The sequence below is a fragment of the Balaenoptera physalus genome, assembly GCF_965194825.1.
Source record: "Balaenoptera physalus genome assembly, chromosome: X".
NCBI lineage: Eukaryota > Metazoa > Chordata > Mammalia > Artiodactyla > Balaenopteridae > Balaenoptera > Balaenoptera physalus.
The window spans coordinates 114,889,335-114,912,734 of record NC_138903.1 but is presented as its reverse complement, the minus strand read 5'-3'; the positions used below and the strand labels follow the sequence as shown (position 1 = coordinate 114,912,734).

Below are 23,400 nucleotides of genomic sequence, written 5' to 3'. Positions count from 1 at the left end.
GGCATCTTTAGGATTCTCTATGTATAGTATCATGTCATCTGCAAACAGTGACAGTTTTACTTCTTCTGTTCCAATTTGTATTCCTTTTATTTCTTTTTCTTCTCTGATTGCCGTGGCTAGGACTTCCAAAACTATGTTGAATAATAGTGGTGAGAGTGGACATCATTGTCTCGTTCCTGATCTTAGAGGAAATGCTTTCAGTTTTTCACCATTGAGAATGATGTTTGCCGTGGGTTTGTCGTATATGACCTTTATTATGTTCAGGTAGGTTCCCTCTATGCCCACTTTCTGGAGAGTTTTTATTATAAATGGGTGTTCAATTTTGTCAAAAGCTTTTTCTGCATCTATTGAGATTATCATATGGTTTTAATTCATCAGTTTGTTAATATGGTGTTTCACATTGATTGATTTGCATATATTGAAGAATCCTTGCATCCCTGGGATAAATCCCACTTGATCGTGGTGTATGGTACTTTTAATGTGTTGTTGGATTCTGTTTGCTAGCATTTTGTTGAGGATATTTGCATCTATATTCATCAGTGATATTGGTCTGTAATTTTCTTTTTTTGTAGTATCTTTGTCTGGTTTTGGTATCAGGGTGATGGTGGCCTCATAGAATGAGTTTGGGAGTGTTCCTTCCTCTGCAATTTTTTGGAAGAGTTTTAGAAGGATGGGTGTTAACTCTTCTCTAAATGTTTGATAGAATTCACCTGTGAAGCCATCTGGAACTGGACTTTTGTTTGTTGGAAGATTTTTAATCACAGTTTCAATTTCATTACTTGTGATTGGTCTGTTCAGATTTTCTGTATCTTCCTGGTTCAGTCTTGGAAGTTTATACCTTTCTAAGAATTTGTCCATTTCTTCCAGGTTGTCCATTTTATTGGCATAGAGTTGCTTACAGTAGTCTCTTAGGATGCTTTGTATTTCTGCAGTGTCTGTTGCAACTTGTCCTTTTTCATTTCTGATTTTATTGATTTGAGTCCTCTCCCTCTTTTTCTTGATGAGTCTGGCTAATGGTTTATCAATTTTGTTTATCTTCTCAAAGAACCAGCTTTTAGTTTTATTGAGCTTTGCTATTGTTTTCTTTGTTTCTATTTCATTTATTTTTGCTGTGATCTTGATGATTTCTTTGCTTCTGCTAACTTTGGGTTTTGTTTGTTCTTCTTTCTCTAGTTCCTTTAGGTGTAAGGTTAGATGGTTTACTTGAGGTTTTTCTTTTTTCTTGAGGTAAGCTTGTATAGCTATAAGCTTCCCTCTTAGAACTGCTTTTGCTGCATCCCATAGGTTTTGGATTGTCGTGTTTTCTTTGTCATTTGTCTCTAGGTATTTTTTGATTTCCTTTTTGATTTCTTCAGTGTTCTCTTGGTTATTTAGTAACGTATTGTTTAGCCTTCATGTGTTTGTGTTTTTTACATTTTTTCCCCTGTAATTCATTTCTAATCTCATAGCGTTGTGGTCAGAAAAGTTACTTGATATGATTTCAATTTTCTTAAATTTACTGAGGCTTGATTTGTGACCCAAGATGTGATGTATCCTGGAGAATGTTCCGTGCGCACTTGAGAAGAAAGTGTAATCTGCTGTTTTGGATGGAATGTCCTATAAATATCAATTAAATCTATCTGGTCTATTGTGTCATTTAAGGCTTCTGTTTCATTATTTATTTTCTTTTTGGTTGATCTGTCCATTGGTTTAAGTGAGGTGTTAAAGTCCCCCACTATTATTGTGTTATTGTCGATTTCCTCTTTTAGAGCTGTTAGCAGTTGCCTTATGTATTGAGGTGCTCCTATGTTGGGTGCATATATATTTATAATTGTTATGTCTTCTTCTTGGATTGATCCCTTGATCATTACACAGTGTCCTTCCTTGTATCTTGTAACATTCTTTATTGTAAAGTCTATTTTATCTGATATGAGTATAGCTACTCCAGCTTTCTTTTGATTTCCATTTGCATGGAATATCTTTTTCCATCCTCTCACTTTCAGTCTGTATGTGTCCCTAGGTCTAAAGTGGGTCTCTCGTAGACAGCATATATATGGGTCTTGTTTTTGTATCCTTTCGGCAAGCCTGTGTCTTTTGGTTGGAGTATTTAATCCATTCACGTTTAAGGTAATTATCGATATGTATGTTTCTCTTACCATTTTCTTAATTGTTTTGGGTTTGTTTTTGTAGGTCCTTTTCTTCTCTTGTGTTTCCCACTTAGAGAAGTTCCTTTAGCATTTGTTGTAGAGTTGGTTTGGTGATGCTGAATTCTGTTAGCTTTTGCTTGTCTGTAAAGCTTTTGATTTCTCCATCGAATCTGAATGATATCCTTGCCAGGTAGAGTAATCTTGGTTGTAGGTTCTTCCCTTTCATCACTTTAAGTATATCATGCCACTCTCTTCTGGCTTGTAGAGTTTCTGCTGAGAAATCAGCTGTTAACCTTATGGGAGTTCCCTTGTATGTTATTTGTCGTTTTTCCCTTGCTGCTTTCAATAATTTTTCTTTGTCTTTAATTTTTGCCAATTTGTCTCGGCGTGTTTCTCCTTGGGTTTATCCTGTATGGGACTCGCTACGCTTCCTGGACTTGGGTGGCTATTTCCTTTCCCATGTTAGGGAAGTATTCGACTATAATCTCTTCAAATATTTTCTTGGGTCCTTTCTCTCTCTCTTTTCCTTCTGGGACCCCTATAATGCGAATGTTGTTGTGTTTAATGTTGTCCCAGTGGTCTCTTAGTCTGTCTTCATTTCTTTTCATTCTTTTTTCTTTATTCTGTTCCGCAGCAGTGAATTCCACCATTCTGTCTTCCAGGTCACTTATCCGTTCTTCTGCCTCAGTTATTCTGCTAATGATTCCTTGTAGTGTAGTTTTCATTTCAGTTATTGTATTGTTCATCTCTGTTTGTTTGTTCTTTAATTCTTCTATGTCTTTGTTAAACATTTCTTGCATCTTCTCAGTCTTTGCCTCCATTCTTTTTCCGAGGTCCTGGATCATCTTCACTATCATTATTCTGAATTCTTTTTCTGGAATGTTGCCTATCTCCACTTCATTTAGTTGTTTTTCTGGGGTTTTATCTTGTTCCTTCATCTGGTATATAGCCCTCTGCCTTTTCATTTTGTCTATCTTTCTGTGAATGTGGTTTTTGTTCCACAGGCTGCAGGATTGTAGTTCTTCTTGCTTCTGCTGTCTGCCCTCTGGTGGATGAGGCTATCTAAGAGGCTTGATGGGAGGGACTGCTGGTGGGTAGAGCTGACTGTTGCTGTGGTGGGCAGAGCTCAGTAAAAGTTTAATCCACTTGACTGTTGATGGGTGGGGCTGGGTTCCCTCCCTGTTGGTTGTTTGACCTGAGGCAACCCAACAGTGGAGCCTACCTGGGCTCTTTGGTGGGGCTAATGACAGACTCTGGGAGGGCTCACACCAAGGAGTACTTCCCAGAACTTCTGCTGCCAGTGTCCTTGTCCCCACGGTGAAACAGAGCCACCCCCTGCCTCTGCAGGAGAGCATCCAACACTAGCAGGTAGGTCTGGTCCTGTCTCCCCTGGGGTCACTGCTCCTTCACCTGGGTCCCGATGCACACACTACTTTGTGTGTGCCCTCCAAGAGTGGAGTCTTTGTTTCCCCCAGTCCTGTCAAAGTCCTGCAATCAATTCCCACTAGGCTTCAAAGTCTGATTCTCTAGGAATTCCTCCTCCCATTGCCGGATCCCCAGGTTGGGAAGCCTGACGTGGGGCTCAGAACCTTCACTCCATTGGGTGGACTTCTGTGGTATAAGTGTTCACCAGTCTGTGAGTCACCCACCCACCAGTTATGGGATTTGATTTTACTGTGATTGCGCCCCTCCTACCATCTCATTGTGGCTTCTCCTTTGTCTTTGGATGTGGGGTATCTTTTTTGGTGAGTTCCAGTGCCTTCCTGTCGATGATTGTCCAGCAGCTAGTTGTGATTCTGGTGTTTTCGCAAGAGGGAGTGAGAGCACATCCTTCTACTCTGCCATCTTGGTTCCTCCTCCTCCTGGAAATTCTTTATCATGTAGTCATTTGATGTATTCAGGTCAGAAGCATTTTAGGCTCCTGAGGAAGAACATGATGATGAAAGTCTATTGACTCAGCATAGCTTGTAGAGGGACAATAAACTCCATGCAGAAGTCAAGTTTCCATAAAATTCACATTATTTGATCTATTGATTGATTCACTGATTGATTCATAGAAATTTAAATTACTCCATCTATTGATTGATTCATTTATTTACATATTCACTTGTTAAATAAATGTATATTGATTATACTGTGGTTTCAGACAATATGTCAGATGCTCAATGAACAGAAATAAATATGTCTAGGTCCCTAACTTCAATAATCTTATCATTTAGTAAGGAGATACAGATATCTAAAAGAGTTCATGCAAAAAAATATTGCAGGTGCTTTTATAGGAATACCAGCTATAATGGGAAAAAGAAGAGAGTCTGGTCAGTTCTACTGAGAGATTGTCAGGAAAGGTTAACTGAGAAGGAAAGCTTGAAGTTGAGTCTTTAAGATATGTGCATGCTAGTCAGGAAACCTATTGGAAGGTAGAAAGGAAAGTCAGAGAGAAGGCCTAGAGACATGAAAACTCCTTCCTAGTTTGGGAAACCAAAAGCAGCTCAGCATAGCTAGAGAAGACCATGTAAAGAGAAGGTGAGGCAAACAATAGGTTGCAGAGTTAGGTGGGGGTCATAAATGAAGGGTGTTGTTCACCATGCTAAAGACTGGGACTTTGTTCTAAGTGGAAAGTTACTGAAGAGTTTAAAGAGTATATGGTTGGTTTTAGTTTTAGAAAGATCAACTTGGCAGCATTGTGGAAGACGCAATGGGTGGGGGCAAGTTTGGAGACAGCAAGACTCATTGGAAAGTTGCTGCGTAGTCCAGATGAAGCTTGAATCAAGGCTTCAGTTGTATCTTCATATGTAAAATGGGAATAATAATACTTCATAATGTTTTGTGAGGACTAAAGGAGTTAATATTTGTTCTGAGGACAATGCCTGGCACTTAGGGAGCAGTTATATAAGTTCCCGCTAAACAACAACAAAATAATGTAAGCTCCTTGAAAGCAGGATATGACTGTCTTGTTTACTAATTTTCTATCTGGTACACATCCCTCTCTCTCTATTTTTTGAAGTGAATGAAAAAAATGTTAATTTGTTCCTTCTGGCTCTCTCTATTTTATTATTTTTTAATAGATCTTTATTGGAGTATAATTGCTTCACAATACTGCTTTAGTTTCTGTTGTACAACAAAGTGAATCAGCCATAGGCATACATATGCCCCCATATACCCACCCTCTTGAGCTTCCCTCCCACCATCCCTATCTCACCCTTCTAGGTCATCGCAAAGCAACCAGCTGATCTCCCTCTGCTATGCTGCTGCTTCCCACCAGATAACTATTTTGCATTCAGTAGTGTGTATATGTCGATATTACTCTCACTTCGCCCCAGCTTCCCCCTCCCACCCCGTGTCCTCTCTATGTCTACATCTCTATGTAGACATTTCTAAGTCTATTCCCTATGTCTACATCTTTATTCCTTCTCTGCAACTAGGTTCATCTGTACCATTTTTTTTTTTAGATTTCATATATACCTGTTAGAATATGGTATTTGTTTTTCTCTTTCGGACTTACTTTACTCCGTATGACAGACTCTAGGTCCATCCACCTCATACAAATAACTCAATTTCGTTTCTTTTTATGGCTGAGTAATATTCCATTTTATATATGTGCCACATCTTCTTTATCTATTCCACTGTCAGATGGACATTTAGGCTGGTTCCGTGTCCTGGCTATTGTAAATAGAGCTGCAATGAACATTTTGGTACATGACTCTTTTTGAATTATGGTTTTCTCAGGGTATATGCCCAGTACTGGGATTGCTGGGTCATATGGCAGTTCTATTTTTAGTTTTTTAAGGAACCTCCATAGTGTTCTCCATAGTGGCTGTATCAATTTCCATTCCCACAAACAGTGCAGGAGGGTTCCCTTTTCACCACACCCTTTCCAGCATTTATTGTTTCTAGATTTTTTGATAATAGCCATTCTGACCAGTGTGAGGTGATACCTCACTGTAGTTTTGATTTGCATTTCTCTAACAATTAGTGATGTGGAACATCTTTTCATGTGCCTCTTGGCCATCTGTATGTCTTCCTCGGTGAAATGTCTATTTAAGTCTTCCACCCATATTTTAATTGGATTGTTTGCTTTTTTGATATTGAGCTCCATGTGCTGCTTGTATATTTTGGAGATTAATCCATTGTCTGTTGTTTCATTTGCAAATATTTTCTCCCATTCTGAGGGTTGTCTTTTTGTCTTGTTTATGGTTTCCTTTGCTGTGCAAAAGCTTTTAAGTTTAATTAAGTCCCATTTGTTTATTTTTGTTTTTATTTCCATTACTCTAGGAGGTGGGTCAAAAAAGATCTTACTGTGGTTTATGTCAAAGAGTGGTTTTCCTACGTTTTCCTCTAAGAGTTTTATAGTGTCTGGTCTTACATTTAGGTCTTTAATCCATTTTGAGTTTATTTTTGTGTATAGTGTTAGGTGGTGTTCTAATTTCATTCTTTTACATGTAGCTGTCTAGTTTTCCCAGCACCACTTATTGAAGAGGCTGTCCTTTCTCCATTGTATGTTCTTGCCTCCCTTGTTGTAAATTAGGTGACCATATGTGCATGGGTTTATCTCTGGGCATTCTATCCTGTACCATTGATCTATATTTCTGTTTTTGTTCCAGTACCATACTGTCTTGATTACTGTAGCTTTGCGGTATAGTTTGAAGTCGGGAGCCTGATTCCTCCAGCTCCGTTTTTCTTTCTCAAGATTGCTTTGGCTATTCAGGGTCTTTTATGTTTCCATACGAATTGTAAAAATTTTTCTTCTAATTCTGTGAAGAATGCCGTTGGTAGTTTGATAGGGATGGCATTGAATCTGTAGATTGCTTTGGGTAGTATAGTCATTTTCACAATGTTGATTCTTCCAATCCAAGAACATGGTGTATTTCTCCATCTCTTTATGTCATCTTTGATTTCTTTCATCAGTGTTTTATAGTTTTCTGAGTACAAGTCTTTTGCCTCCTTATGCAGGTTTATTCCTAGGTATTTTATTCTTTTTGTTGCAATGGTAAATGGGATTGTTTCCTTAATTTCTCTTTCTGATTTTTCATTGCTGGTTTATAGGAATGCCAGAGATTTCTGTGCATTAATTTTGTATCCGGCAACCTTACCAAATTCATTGATTAGTTCTAGTACTTTTCTGGTGGCATATTTAGAATTTTCTATGAATAGTATCATGTCATTTGCAAACAGTGACAGTTTTACTTTTCCAACTTGTATTCGTTTTATTTCTTTTTCTTCTATGATTGCCATGGTTAGGACTTCCAAAACTATGTTGAATAATAGTGGCAAGAGTGGACATCCTTGTGTTGTTCCTGGTCTTAGTGGAAATGCTTTCAGTTTTTCACCATTGAGTATGATGCTTGCTGTGGGTTTGTTATATTTGGCCTTTATTTTGTTGAGGTACGTTCTCTTTATGCCCATTTTCTGGACAGTTTCTTTTATCATAAATAGGTGTTGAATTTTGTCAAAAGGTTTTTCTGCATCTATTGAGATGATCATATGATTTTTATTCTTCAGTTTGTTAATATGGTGTATCACACTGATTCATTTGCGTATACTGAAGAATCCGTGCATCCCTGGGATAAATCCCGCGTGATCATGGTGTATGATTCTTTTAATGTGGTGTTGGATTCTGTTTGCTAGTATTTTGTTAAGGATTTTTACAACTATGTTCATCAGTGATGTTTGCTAGTATTTTGTTAAGGATTTTTACATCTATGTTCATCAGTGATATTGGTCTATAATTTTCTTGTTTGTGATATCTTTTTCTGGTTTTGGTATCAGGGTAATGGTGATTTTGTAGAATGAATTTGGGAGTGTTTCTCCCTCTGCAATTTTTTGGAAGTGTTTGAGAAGGATAGGTGTTATCTCTTCTCTAAATGTTTGATTGAATATGCCTGTGAAGCCATCTTGTCCTGGACTTTGGTTTGTTGGAAGATTTTAAATTATGGTTTCAATTTCATTACTTGTGATAGGTCTGTTTATATTTCTAATTCTACCTGGTTCAGTCCTTTAAAATTGTACCTTTCCAAAAATTTGTTCATCTGTTCGTTGTTGTCCATTTTATTGGCATATAGTTGTTTATAGTAGTTTCATAATCCTTTGTATTTCTGTGGTGTCAGTTGTGATTTCTCCTTTTTCATTTCTAATTCTATTGATTTGTGTCCTATCCCTTCTTTTCTTGATAAGTCTGGCTAAGGGTTTATCAATTTTGTTTATCTTTTCAAAGAACCAGCTTTTAGTTTTATTGATCTTTGCTATTGTTTTCTTCATTTCTATTTCATGTATTTCTGCCCTGATTTTTATGATTTCTTTCCTTCTACTGACTTCGGCCTTTCTTTTTTCTCTTTTCTGTCGTTATTTTAAGTGTAGGGTTAGATTGTTTATTTGAGATTTTTCTTGTTTCTTGAGGTGAGATTGAATTGCTCTAAACTACCCTCTTAGAACTGCTTTTGCTGCGTCCCATAGGTTTTGGGTCATTGTGTTTTCATTGTCATTTGTTTCTATGTATTTTTTAATTTCCTCTTTGATTTTTCAGTGATCTCTTGGTTATTTAGTAGCACACTGCTTAGCCTCCATGTATTTGTGGTTTCTACAGTTTTATTCCTGTAATTGATTTCCAATCTCATAGCATTGCGGTCAGAAAAATTGCTTGATATGATTTCAATTTTGTTAAATTTTCCTAGGCTTGATTTGTGACCCAAGGTGTGGTCTCTCCTGGAGAATGTTCCATGTGCACTTGAGACGAAAGTATATTCTGCCACTTTTGGGTGTAATGTTCTATAAATATCAATTAAATCTATCTTGTCTATTGCGTCATTTAAAGCTTGTGTTTCCTTATTAGTTTTCTGTTTGGATGATCTGTCCATTGGTGTAAGTGGTGTTTTAAAGTCCCCTACTATGGTTGTGTTACGTTGATTTCTCCTTTCATGGTTGTTAGCATTTGCCTTATGTATTGTGGTGCTCCTATGTTGGGTGAATAAACATTTATAATTGTTATATCTTCTTCTCGTATTGATCCTTTGATCATTATGTAGTGTTCTTCTTTGTCTCTTGTAATAGTCTTTATTTTAAAGTCTACTTTATTGGATATGAGTATTGCTACTCCAGCTTTCTTTTGATTCCCATTTGCATGGAATATCTTTTTCCATCCCTTCACCTTCAGTCCTCTGCTTTTCTCCTGCTCCTCCCGGAGGGCCCTTCCCACCTGCCTTTCCTGATCTCCCTGACCTCAGGGGCGCCAATCCTGTCTGGCCTCCACTCCTCCTTCCTGTGTCCCCCCACGTCCTACTGGTTCACTTTGGGGTTCCTCCCATTTTCTTGGAAATCAGTGTCCCCTGCCAGCAGCTGGCAGGCACCCTAATTGTGGGGAGATGCTAACTCAGTGTCTTCCCACACGGCCATCTTGACTCCACCCTCCCTGCCTCTCTTTAACTTCTACTCATTTACTCCAAGGAAAGGTTATTCTTGGAGAGTTTCTGTAGAATTTTACCTTTTAATTCAAAGTTACAAGGCTGAGTTTTCTTTTCCTAAACAGCTTTATTGAGCTATAACTCTCTACCATACAATTCACCCATTTAAAATGTATAATTCAGTGCTTTTAGTATATTCATAGATATGTGTGACCACCATCATATTCAATTTTAGAACATTTACATCACCTCAAAAAGAAACCCCATACCCTTTACCTATACCCTCACTCACTTCCCAACCTTGTCCTAACCAATCACTTATCTACTTCCTGTCTCCCTAGATTTAAAAGTTCTGGACTTTCACATGAATGGAATAATATACTATATGGACTTCTATGACTGTCTTCCTTAACATAGCATAATGCTTTTGAGGTTCATCCAAGTTGCAGCATGTGTCAATACTTCATTCCTTCATATGGCCAAATAATATATGCATATAACGCAATTTGTGTATCCTTTCATTCAACGATGGACATTTGGATTGCTTCCACTTTTTAGATATTATGAATAAGGCTGTTAAAAACAATCATGTACAAGTATTTTTATGACATATGTTTTAATTTCTCTAGGGTACATACCTAGAAGTAGATTTGCTGGGTCACATGGCAACTCTGTGTATACTCATTTGAGGCACTACCAGATTGTTTTCCAAAGTTATTGCATCATTTTACATTCCTACCAGCAATGTATGAGAGTTCTGATTTCCCCACCTTCTCACCAACACTTGTTACTATCTGACTTTTCGATTCTAGTTATCCTAGTGAGTGTGAAGAGGTATCTCATTGCTCTATTGATTTGTATTTTCCTGATGACTAATTATGTAGAGCACCTTTTCATGAGTGTTTTTTTTTTGCCAGTTGTATATCTTACTTGGCAAAATGTCTATTCACATTCTTTGCACATTTTTTTTAACATCTTTATCGGAGTATAATTGCTTTACAATGGTGTGTTAGTTTCTGCTTTATAACAAAGTGAATCAGTTATACATATACATATGTTCCCATATCTCTTCCCTCTTGCATCTCCCTCCCTCCCACTCTCCCTATCCCACCCGTATAGGTGGTCACAAAGAACCGAGCTGATCTCCCTGTGCTATGAAGCTGCTTCCCACTAGCTATCTATTTTGCATTTGGTAGTGTATATATGTCCATGCCACTCTCTCACTTTCTCCCAGCTTACCCTTCCCCCTCCCCATATCCTCAAGTCCATTCAGTAGTAGGTCTGTGTCTTTATTTCCGTCTTGCCCCTAGTTTCTTCATGACCTTTTTTTTTCTTCTTCTTAGATTCCATATATACGTTAGCATACGGTATTTGTTTTACTCTTTCTACTTACTTCACTCTGTATGACAGACTCTAAGTCCATCCACCTCACTACAAATAATTCAATTTCGTTTCTTTTCATGGCTGAGTAATATTCCGTTGTATATATGTGCCACATCTTCTATATCCATTCATCTGTCAATGGACACATAGGTGGCTTCCATGTCCTGGCTATTGTAAATAGAGCTTCAATGAACATTGTGGTACATGACTCTTTTTGAATTATGGTTTTCTCAGGGTATATGCCCAGTAATGGGATTGCTGGGTCACATGGTAGTTCTATTTTTACTTTTTTTTTTTTCTTTTTTTTTTTTTTTTTACTTTTTTAAGGAACCTCCATACTGTTCTCCCTAGTGTCTGTATCAATTTACATTCCCACCAATAGTGCAAGAGGGTTCCCTTTTTTCTAGACCCTCTCCAGCATTTATTGTTTGTAGATTTTTGGATGATGGCCATTCTGACCGGTGTGAGATGATATCTCCTTGTACTTTTGATTTGCATTTCTCTAATGATTAATGATGTTGAACATTCTTTCATGTGTTTGTTGGCAATCTGTATATCTTCTTCAGAGAAATGTGTATTTAGGTCTTCTGCCCATTTTTGGATTGGGTTGTTTGTTCTTTTGATACTGAGCTGCATGAGCTGATTATAAATTTTGGATATTAATCCTTTGTCAGTTGCTTCATTGGCAAATATTTTCTCCCATTCTGAGGGTTGTCTTTTCATCTTGTTTATGCTTTCCTTTGCTGTGCAAAAGCTTTTACGTTTTATTAGGTCCCATTTGTTTATGTTTGTTTTTATTTCCATTTCTCTAGGAGCTGGGTCAAATAGGATCTTGCTGTGATTTATGTCATAGAGTGTTCTGCCTATGTTTTCCTCTAAGAGTTTGATAGTGTCTGGCCTTACGTTTAGGTCTTTAATCCATTTTGAGTTTATTTTTGTGTATGTTGTTAAGGAGTGTTCTAATTTCATTCTTTTACATGTAGCTGTCCAGTTTTCCCAGCACCACTTATTGAAGAGGCTGTCTTTTCTCCACTGTATATTCTTGCCTCCTTTACCAAAGATAATGTGACCATATGTGCGTGGGTTTATCTCTTGGCTTTCTATTCTGTTCCATTGATCTATATTTCTGTTTTTGTGCCAGTACCATACTGTCTGGATTACTGTAGCTTTGTAGTATAGTCTGAAGTCAGGGAGCCTGATTACTCCAGCTCCGTTTTCTTTCTCAAGACTGCTTTGGCTATTCGGGGTCTTTTGTGTTTCCATATAAATAGTGAGATTTTTTGCTCTAGTTCTGTGAAAAATGCCATTGGTAATTTGATAGGGATTGCATTGAATCTGTAGGTTGCTTTGGGTAGTATAGTCATTTTCACAAACTTGATTCTTCCAACCCAAGAACATGGTATATCTCTCCATCTATTTGTATCATCTTTAATTTCTTTCATCAGTGTCTTATAATTTTCTTCATATGGGTCTTTTGTCTCCCTAGGTAGGTTTATTCATAGGTATTTTATTCTTATTGTTGTAACGGTAAATGGGAGGATTTTCTTAATTTCATTTTCAGATTTTTCATCATTAGTGTGTAGGAATGAAAGAGATTTCTGCGCATTAATTTTGTATCCTGCTACTAAAGTAGCTACCAAATTCTTTGTTTAGCTACTAAAGTAGCTACCAAATTCATTGTTTAGCTCTAGTAGTTTTCTGGTAGCATCTTTAGGATTCTCTATGAATAGTGTCATGTCATCTGCAAAGAGTGACAGCATTAATTCTTTTCCGATTTGGATTCCTTTTATTTCTTTTTCTTCTCTGTTTGCTGTGGCTAAAACTTCCAAAACTATGTTGAATAATAGTGGTGAGAGTGGGCAACTTTGTCTTGTTCCTTACCTTAGTGGAAACGGTTTCAGTTTTTCACCATTGAGGATGATGTTGGCTGTGGGTTTGTCATATATGGCCTTTATTATATTGAGGTAAATTCCCTCTATGCCTACTTTCTGGAGGGTTTTTATCATAAGTGTGTGTTGAATTTTGTCAAAACCTTTCTCTGTATCTATTGAGATGATCATATGGTTTTTCTTCTTCAATTTGTTAATATGGTGTATCACATTGATTGATTTGAGTATATTGAAGAATACTTGCATTCCTGGGAAAAACCCCAGTTGATCATGGTGTATGATCCTTTTAATGTGCTGTTGGATTCTGTTTGCCAGTATTTTGTTGAGGATATTTTGCATCTATGTTCATCAGTGATATTGGCCTGTAGTTCTCTTTCTTTGTGACATCTTTGTCTGGTTTTGGTATCAGGGTGATTGTGGCCTTGTAGAACGAGTTTGGGGGTGTTCCTCCCTCTGCTATATTTTGGAAGAGTTTGAGAAGGATAGGTGTTAGCTCTTCTCTAAATGTTTGATAGAATTCACCTGTGAAGCCATCTGGGCCTGGCCTTTTGTTTGTTGGAAGATTTTTAATTACAGTTTCATTTTCAGTGCTTGTGATTAGTTTTTACATATTTTCTATTTCTTCCTGGTTCCGTCTCAAAATTTGTGCATTTCTAAGAATTTGTCCATTTCTTCCAGGTTGTCCATTTTATTGGCATATAGTTGCTTCTAGTAATCTCTCATGGTCCTTTGTATTTCTGCAGTGTCAGTTGTTACTTCTCCTTTTTCATTTCTAATTCTATTGATTTGAGTTTTCTCTCTTTTTTTCTTTATGTGTCTGGTTAATGGTTTATCAATTTTGTTTAGTTTATCAAAGAACCAGCTTTTAGTTTTAATGATCTTTGCTATAGTTTCCTTCATTTCTTTTTCATTTATTTCTGATCTGATCTTTATGATTTCTTTCCTTTTGCTAACTTTGGGGCTTTTTGTTCTTCTTTCTCTAATTGCTTTAGGTGTAAGGTTAGGTTGTTTATTTGAGATGTTTCTTGTTTCTTAAGGTAGGATTGTGTTGCTATAAACTTCCCACTTAGAACTGCTTTTGCTGCATCCCATAGGTTTTGGGTTGTCATGTTTTCATTGTCATTTGTTTCTAGGTATTTTTTGATTTCCTCTTTGATTTCTTCAGTGATCTCTTGGTTATTAAGTAGTGTATTGTTTAGCGTCCATGTGTTTGTATTTTTCACAGATTATTTCCTGTAATTGATATCTAGTCTCATAGCGCTGTGGTCAGAAAAGGTACCTGATACAATTTCAATTTTCTTAAATTTACCAAGGCTTGATTTGTGACCCAAGATATGATCTCTGTTGGAGAATATTCCATAAGCACTTGAGAAGAAAGTGTATTCTATTGTTTTTAGATGGTATGTCCTATAAATATTAATTAAGTTCATCTTTTTTAATGTGTCATTTAAAGCTTGTGTTTCCTTATTTATTTTCATTTTGGATGTTCTGTCCATTGGTGAAAGTGGGGTGTTAAAGTCGCCTGCTATGATTGTGTTACTGTCGATTTTCCCTTTAATGGCTGTTAGTATTTGCCTTATGTATTGAAGTGCCCCTATGTTGGGTGCATAAATATTTACAATTGTTATATCTTCTTCTTGGATTGATCCCTTGATCATTATGTAGTGTCCTTCTTTGTCTTTTGTAATAGTCTTTGTTTTAAAGTCTATTTTTTTTGATATGAGAATTGTTACTCCAGTTTTCTTTGCTTTCCATTTGCATGGAATATCTTTTTCCATCCCCTCAATTTCAGTCTGTATGTGTCCCTAGGTCTGAACTGGGTCTCTTGTAGACAGCATATATACGGATCTTGTTTTTGTATCCATTCAGCCAGTCTATGTCTTTTGGTTGCAGCCTTTAATCCATTTTCATTTAAGGTAGTTATCGATATGTATGTTGCTATGAAGATTTTCTCAATTGTTTTTTGTTTATTATTGTAAGTCTTTTCCTTCTCTTGTGTTTCGTGCCTAGAGAAGTTCCTTTAGCATATGTTGTAAAGATGGTTTGGTGGTGCTGAATTCTCTTAGCTTTTGCTTGTCTGTAAATGTTTTAATTTCCCCGTGAAATCTGAATGAGATTCTTACTCAGTAGAGTAATCTCGGTTGTAGGTTTTTCTCCTTCATCACTTTAAATATGTCCTGCCACACCCTTCTGGCTTGAAGAGTTTCTGCTGAAAGATCAGCTGTTAACCTTATGGGGATTCCCTTTTATGTTATTTGTTGTTTTTCCCTTGCTGCTTTTAATATTTTTTCTTTGTATTTGATTTTAGATAGTTTGATTAATATGTGTCTTGGCATGTTTCTCCTTGGATTTATCCTCTATGGGACTCTCTTCACTTCCTGGACTTGATTAACTATTTCATTTCCCATATTAGGAAAGTTTTCAACTATAATCTCTTTACATATTTTCTCAGTCCCTTTCTTTTTCTCTTCTTCTTCTGGGACCCCTATAATTTGAATATTCGTGCCTTTAATGTTGTCCTAGAGGTCTCTGAGACTGTCCTCAATTCTTTTCATTTTTTTTTATTCTGCTCTGCAGTAGTTATTTCCACTCTTTTATCTTCCAGTTCACTTATCCCTTCTTCTACTTATTATCCCTCTATTATTCTTCTAGTTAATATCCCTCAGTTATTCTGCTATTGATCCCTTCTAGAGAATTTTTAATTTCATTTATTGTGTTTTTCATCATTCTTTGTTTGCTCTTTAGTTCTTCTAGGTCCTTGTTAAACGTTTCTTTTATTTTCTCCATTCTATTTCTAAGACTTTGGATCATTTTTAGTATCATTTCTCTGAAATCTTTTCCAGGTAGACTGCCTATTTCCTCTTCATTTATTAGATCTGGTGGGTTTTTGCCTTGCTCCTTCATCTGCTGTTTGTTTCTCTGTCTTCTCATTTTGCTTAACTTACTGTGTTTGGGGTCTCCTTTTCGCAGGGTGCAGGTTCGTCATTCCCATTGTTTTTGGTGTCTGCCCCCAGTAGCTAAGGTTGGTTCAGTCGGTTGTGTAGGCTTCCTGGTGGAGGGGACTAGTGCCTGTGTTCTGGTGGATGATGCTGGTTATTGTCTTTCTGGTGGGCAGGTCCATATCTGGTGGTGTGTTTTGGGGTGTCTTTGGCTTTATTATGATTTTAGGCATCCTGTCTCCTAGTGGGTGGGCTTGTGTTCCTGTCTTGCTAGTTGTTTGGCATAGGGTGTCCAGCACTGGAGCTTGCTGGTCGTTGAGTGGAGCTGGGTCTTGGTGTTGAGATGGAGATCTCTGGGAGATTCTCTCCATTTGATATTACGTGTACCTGGGAGGTTTCTTGTGGACTAATGTCCTGAACTTGGCTCTCCCACCTCAGAGGCACAGCCCTGACGCCTGGCTGGAGCATCAAGAGCCTGTCATCCACACAGCTCAGAATAAAACGGAAAAAAAAGAAAGAAAGAAAGAAAGAAAGAAAGAAAGAAAGAAAGAAAGAAAGAAAGAAAGAAAGAAGATAAAATAAAATAAAATAAAATTACTAAAACAAAAAAAAAAACAATTATTAAAAAATGATTTTTAAGTTATAAAAATAAAAGAAAGAAAGAAGAGAGCAACCAAACCAAAAAACTAATCCACCAATGATAACAAGCACTAAAAACTATACTAAAAAACAAACAAACAAACAAAAAACGGACAGACAGAACCCTAGGATAAATGGTAAAAGCAAAGCTATACAGACAAAATTACACACAGAAGCATACACATACACACTCACAAAAAATGAAAAAAGGAAAATAAAATATATATCGTTGCTCCCCAAAGTCCACCTCCTGAATTTGGGATGATTCGTTGTCTATTAAGGTATTCCACAGATGCAGGGTATATCAAGTTGATTGTGGAGATTTAATCTGCTGCTCCTGAGGCTACTGGGAGAAATTTCCCTTTCGCTTCTTTGTTCACACAGCTCCCGGGGTTCAGCTTTGGATTGGCCCCGTCTCTGCATGTAGGTCGCCTGAGGGCGTCTGTTCTTTTGTCAGACAGGCCGGGGTTAAAGGAGAAGCTGCTTCACGGGCTCTGGCTCACTCAGGCCGGGGGGAGGGTGGGGTCTGGAGTACGCAGCGAGCCTGTGGTGGCAGAGGCCGGCGTGACGTTGCACTAGCCTGCGGAGTGCTGTGTGTTCTCCGAGGAAGTTGTCCCTGGATCACGGGACCCTGGCAGTGGCAGGCTGCACACGCTCACAGGAGGGGAAGTGTGGAGAGTGACCTGTGCTCGCACACAGGCTTCTTGGTGGCGTCAGCAGCAGCGTTAGCCTCTCATGCCCATCTCTGTGGTCCGTGCTGATAGCCGTGGATCTCGCCTATCTCTGGAGCTCCTTTAAGTGGTGCTCTAAATCCCCTCTCCTCACACTCCACCAAACAAAGAGGCAAGGAAATGTCTCTTGCCTCTTCGGCAGCTCCAGACCTTTTCCCGGACTCCCTCCAGCTAGATGTGGTGCACTAGCCCCCTGCAGGCTGTGTTCATGCAGCCAAACCCAGTCCTCTCCCTGGGATCTGACTGAAGCTGGACCCTCAGCTCCCAGCACCAACCCGTCCCGGCAGGTGAGCAGAGAAGCCTCTCGTGTGGTGAGTGCTGGTTGGCACCGATCCTCTGTGTGGGAATCTCTCTGCTTTTCCCTCCGCACCCCTGTTGCTGCGCTCTCCTCCGTGGCTCCAAAGCTTCCCCCCTCTGGCACCCGCAGTCTCCTCCCACTATGGGCCTTCCTAGTGTGTGGAAACCTTTCCTCCTTCACAGCTCCCTCCCACTGGTACAGGTCCCATCCCTATTCTTTTGTCTCTGTTTTTTCTTTTTTCTTTTGCCCTCCCCAGGTACGTGGGGAGTTTCTTGCCTTTGGGGAGGTCTGAGGTCTTCTGCCAGCGTTCTGTAGGTGTTCTGTAGGAGTTGTTCCACATGTAGATGTATTTCTGATGTATTTGTGGGGAGGAAGGTGAACTCCACGTCTTACTCTTCTGCCATCTTGAAGGTCCTCCTCTTTTTTTTTTAAATAGAGAATAGTCTATCTTACTTTCTAAAAAAATTTTTACATTTATTTATTTATTTAAATTTTTGGATGTGTTGGGTCTTAGTTGTCACACGTGAGATCTTCGTTGTGGTGTGCGGGCTTCTCTCTAGTTGTTGCATGCAGGTTTTCTCTCTCTAGTTGTGGTGTGTGGGCTTAAGAGTGTGTGGGCTCTGTAGTTGTGGTGCCTAGGTTACAGAGCACATGGGGTCTCTATTTGAGGTGTGCGGGCTTAGTTGCCCTGTGGCATGTGGGCTCTTAGTTCCCTGACCAGGGATGAAACCCTCTCCCCTGCGTTGGAAGGCAGATTCTTTACCACTGGACCACCAGGGAAGTCCTGTGTTTGCACTTTCTTGATAGTCTTTGCTGTGAAGCAAAAATTTTTAAATTTTGATAAAGTCCATTTTACCTATGTTTTTTGTTGCTGCTCATGCTTTGGTATTATATAAAATACTCCTATGCCAAACACAGGATCATGAAGATGTACCATATGTTTTCTTCTAAGAATATATAGTTTTAGCCCTGTCTTAGTCTATTCAGTTTGCTATAACAAAATAGCACAGAGTGGCTAGCATATAAACATTTATTTCTCACAGTTCTAAAGGCCAGAAAGTCCAAGATCAAGGTGCCAGCATGACTGTGTGAATGCTCTCTCTTTAGTTCATAGCCTGCACCTTCTTGCTGTGTCCTCACATGGTGAAAAGAGTTAAGGATCTTTCTGGAGCCTCTTTTATAAGGGTGCTAATCTATTCATGAGGGCTCCACCCTCATGACCTAAGTACCTCCTAGTTCCCACTTTCTAATACCATGATATTTGGGACTTAGGATTTCAACATGTTAATTTTGGAGGAACACATTCAGACCATAGAAAGCTCTTACACTTGATCCATTTTGAGTTACTTTTTGCATATAGTGTGAAGTGAGGTTTCAACTACATTCTTTTGAATCCAGTTTTTCCAGAACAGTTTGTTGAAAACACCATTCTTTCCCCATTCAGTAGTCTTGACACCCTTGTTAAAAATGAGTTGAACATAGATGCATGAATGTATTTTTGGATACTTGGTTCTATTCCATTTATCTATCATGTCTATCTTTGTGTTGGTAACACACTATCTTGATTACTATGGCTTTGTAGTAAGTCTTGAAATCAGGAAGTGTGAGTCCAACTAATTTGTTCTTCTTTTTCGAGTTGTTTTGGCTATTCTGGGCCCCTCGAAATTCCATATGAATTTTATAATCAGCTTGTAATTTTCTACAAGGAAATAAGCTGGGATTCTGATAGAGACTGTATTGAATCTATAGATAAATTTCGGGAGTATTGCCATCTTAACAATGTTGGGTCTTCTGATCCATGAATATTGGGTGTTTTTCAACTTACTTAGATCTTCTTTATTTTAAGAATGTTTTGTAGTTAAGTATATTATCCTTTTACATGCTTATTGACAATGGAACTGTTTTCTTAATTCCATTTTCAGAGTGTTTATTGAAAATGATTTTTGTATATTGATCTTGTACCTTGCAATCTTGCTGAACTTGCTTATTTGTTCCAATAGTTTTTTTCAACAGATTCCTTTCAGATTATGCCATCTGAGAATAGAGATAATTTTACTTATTCCTTTCTGGTTTGTATACATTTTATTTCTTTCAATTGGTAAATTGCCTTGTCCAGAACCTCCATTATAATGTTGAATAGATGTGGCAAGAGTGGACATCATTTTCTTGTTCCTGATTTAGGGGGAAAGCACCCACTCTTTCTCCCATTAAGTATGATGTTATCTGTGGATTTTTCTTAGATTCTTTTTATCAGTCCAAGAAAGTTCCCTTCTATTCCCAGTTTGTTGGGTGTTTTTATTGTGGGGTGGAATGTTGAGCTTTTAATAAAAGAATATTAGGGATTTTTAATGAGATTTCTATCATTGTTGCCATTTGCATATAGACTGGACGAACACATTTTAAGATTTTTTTCTTTGTATGAAACATTAGGTAACATGATTCTTTAATCTTCTTTTTTTAAAAAAATATTTATTTATTTATTTGGCTGCACTGGGTCTTAGTTGCAGCATGCAGGATCTTCGTTGCCACATGTGAGATCTTTGTTGTGGCAAGTGGGATCTTTTAGCTGTGGCATGTGGGATCTTTAGTTGTGGCATGTGGGATCTTTAGTTGTGGCATGTGGGATCTTTTTGAGTTGCAGCATGCAGGATCATAGTTGTGACATGCAGGATCTAGTTCCCTGACCAGGGATCGAAGCTGAACCCCTGAATTGGGAGCATGAGTCTTAACCACTGGACCACCAGGGAAGTCCTAATCTTCTAATAATGAACTTTAAGGGACTGTGCCAAGTTTTAGTTTTGTTAAGGATAGTGTGTCAATTGCTGCTGGCCCCAAGTTTGACACTGAAAAACATTTTGATGTGTAAAACTTTTCAATTCAATATTTTCTGCAGCGGACTTTGGCCCATGCCACACCAGAGCAAGGTCTACTCTAGCATGTTTAAACATTTGTGCGATGTTCTCATCAATTCCTTATCCTCCATGCTTACTAAGAAATGGGAACAGGGACAAATTGTGTTAGGTGTTAAATGTCTTAAATTGATTTAATCTCTCTGTCGTTCTTGACAGGATAACTGGAAAGAATTAAGGGGTCAATATTATCATTCCTAAGGTGCAGATAGAGATGGGTTAACGAATTTAGTTACCCTGTCCATCATTTTATCACTGAATTCTCATTACTTCAGTTGTAATGAAAGGAAGAACTTAAGCTAAAGCTTCCCCCAATTTTTTTTGAGCTGTGTCTTAGTTTGGGTTGCCATAACAAACATCATAGACTGGGTGGTTTAAACAACAGATACTTATTCCTTACAGTTCTGGATGCTGAGAACTCCAAGGTCAAGGTGCCATATGAGTTGGTTCATGGTGAGGACCCTCTTTCTGATTTGTATACAGATGCCTTCTTGCCGAACCTTCACATGCTGGAGAAAGATAGTTTTCTCTCTCATGTCTCTTATAAGGGCTCCACACGTATGCCCTAATTACCTCTGAAAGGCTCCACCTCCACAAACCGTCACATTAGGCACTAGGGCTTCAACTTGTAGATTTTGGGAGGACACAAACAAGCTGAAAGTTTAAAAAGAAAGAGATATGTAGTTAACACAATATTCCCCTCAAAGATGTTATGTTATGGCTAATCTGTGAGAAGGGTTGGGGCAAAGGGACTCCAATTCTCCTCTAGATGACTTTAATTCCACTATTGACATCTAAGTACATCTAAGAACACTAGCAACAAGGACAACTAATATTTGCATAACCTTGTGTAGTTTATAGAATATTTTTATACTTACCAAAATTCCCCCAGTATCAAAGCCATAAAGCATCCATTCCATAATGTAGTGTGAGGGGCACCTTAAGGTGTGGTTCATAGGAAATCATGGAAGTTCCCATAATAGATATTGAGATAAAAATTTTTGATGTTTGTTCACAGCATCCTTAATTTCCATAATAGCCCTTAAGAATCTTCTAGTCAAGAAGTATACTTAAGGTCCAGACACTTGTCATTGTTGTTGTTTTAAATTCTTTATAAAGTTTTTATTAACTTCCAACAAAAGAATCAAACTCTACCATTTACGGAAGCCATAGATTTGCCTTTTATCTGAGGACGTAAATCTTGGCTTCTACCAGGCATCTCAGTGAAAGATGATGGACTACGTACTTTAGCTGTTTTTTTTGGGGGGGGGTGTCCCCCTCAAGTCCACCTGGGGTTTACACCTTTTAATGGACAGATACTAAGTCTAATGCAGCTGAAACTTCCTTGAATGGCCATAAAGCTGGGTAAAAGCCAAGAGGGCCTGGGCTTCATATTTGAACCAAACAGATTCAAGGGCTCAGGCAGAAGGCATGAACAATTTATCAGTTTTTACTTTTTCTGACAATGAATTTTGTCTGAAAAAACTATTTTTTATGATCACCAGTTGGCCAGATTGGACAATACATTATACAGACTCTCTGAGGCCAGAAATTAGTATTTTCAAATTGAGCTGAAATAGTTTCCTCAGGAAATGTACTTTTCTTATCATTTACAGATTTAGACTCTTTAGATTGTAAGCTTTACATCCACTCTCTCACACATTCATCCATTTCACTCATTCATAGAAGAATTTATTGACTGCATGCTGTATTTTCAGCTTGGCTCCAATTATTTCTTTGAAAGGTGACCCATTTGGAACGCTTCGAAAAATACTGGTGAGTTGATTGATATTTTTAAGTGCAGTCTGAATGCATCAAGTCTGAAGGTTGTTGGAAAGAGCTTTGGAAACCAGCTCATCACTCCTGCCATTTCCTCTGCTGAGAATTTTCAGGGAGCATCCTAAAAACTAAGGGCCAGAGGAAATGCCACCTGTGATGCTCCACATTCCCTCTCACAAATTCACAATATATGCCTGGGATGGGGTTCACAGTGCCCTTGCTTGTTTATCCGCATGGAGCCTCTTCTTGTCCTTTGGTTTCAGCTTTTGTGTGATGCAGGTCCTTGGCAGTTAACGTCACAGCTTCCCAGGTGACCGAGTATGGATGATTTTATACTCCTTATGAAAGTAAGCATAGAATAGAGGTTTCAAACACGAGTGAAGGAAACGTTTCCACAGCAGGTATTTTGGCTGTTCTGATGCCCTTTCTTTTGGATAGCAGAGAAGCCAAGAGGGAGGGGATATGGAGATATACGTATACATATAGCTGATTTACTTTATTGTACAGCAGAAGCTAACACAACATTGTAAAGCAATTATACTCTAATAAAGATGTTAAAAAAAAAACAAACAACTTCTCGGTTAAAAGAGAATCCATGATTTCCCTGAGAAGTTGTGCAGAGTCAGGTGTTCATGTTATATCAATGCACCTTCCCTGCCCATTAAGTGGAATCATCTGAGTCTCCTCATATAAGTCAGGCTAACCAAATTCTTTAGAGAAGATATAAAGTTAGCAAAATATTTAATTTGTATTACTCATGCTAAATGGTGTATCTGACAGAAGTGTTGACTTACTAACTAGTGAAAAGATGGCATGTAGAGATAATTCATATTTACATCTGAGAATTAAAAGGATAAAGTTATTTATCCATATAATCAAAGTTATCATGAAGTAGGGGGTGGGAGTTCAAGGAGAAAGAGCAACTTACAGTCAGTTATGTGTGAATATGGTATTTTTTAAAAAATTAATTAATTAATTAATTAATTTTTGGCTGTGTTGGGTCTTTGTTTCTGTGCGAGGGCTTTCTCCAGTTGTGGCAAGCGGGGGCCGCTTTTCATCACGGTGCGCGGGCCTCTCACTATCGTGGCCTCTCTTGTTGTGGAGCACAGGCTCCAGATGCGCAGGCTCAGTAGTTGTGGCTCACGGGCCTAGTTGCTCCGTGGCATGTGGGATCTTCCCAGACCAGGGCTCGAACCCATGTCCCCTGCATTGGCAGGCAGATTCTCAACCACTGCGCCACCAGGGAAGCCCCTGAATATGGTATTTTTGAAGGAATATTAATTTGTTTTCTCCATCTTAATTTTTTTTTTTAC

The 23,400-nt window shown here is 38.2% G+C and overlaps 1 protein-coding gene and 1 long non-coding RNA gene across 12 annotated transcripts in view; one reads left to right on the top strand and one right to left on the bottom strand.

Annotated features, from left to right (window-relative positions):
* The window catches only part of LOC309652040, a 655,586-nt gene that overhangs the window by 40,743 nt on the left and 591,443 nt on the right, over positions 1-23,400 (bottom strand). The window lies entirely within an intron of this gene.
* Positions 1-23,400, top strand: part of IGSF1 (immunoglobulin superfamily member 1) — a 456,826-nt gene that overhangs the window by 207,277 nt on the left and 226,149 nt on the right. Inside the window, exon 1 of one of the 11 annotated variants that reach the window (XM_082445241.1) lies at positions 16,964-17,388. The exons of the other annotated variants lie outside the window; for them this stretch is intronic. The gene's annotated coding sequence lies outside the window, so the exon portion shown is untranslated. Of the gene's footprint in view, positions 1-16,963; positions 17,389-23,400 lie in introns of those variants that run through there. 11 annotated transcript variants of the gene reach the window in all.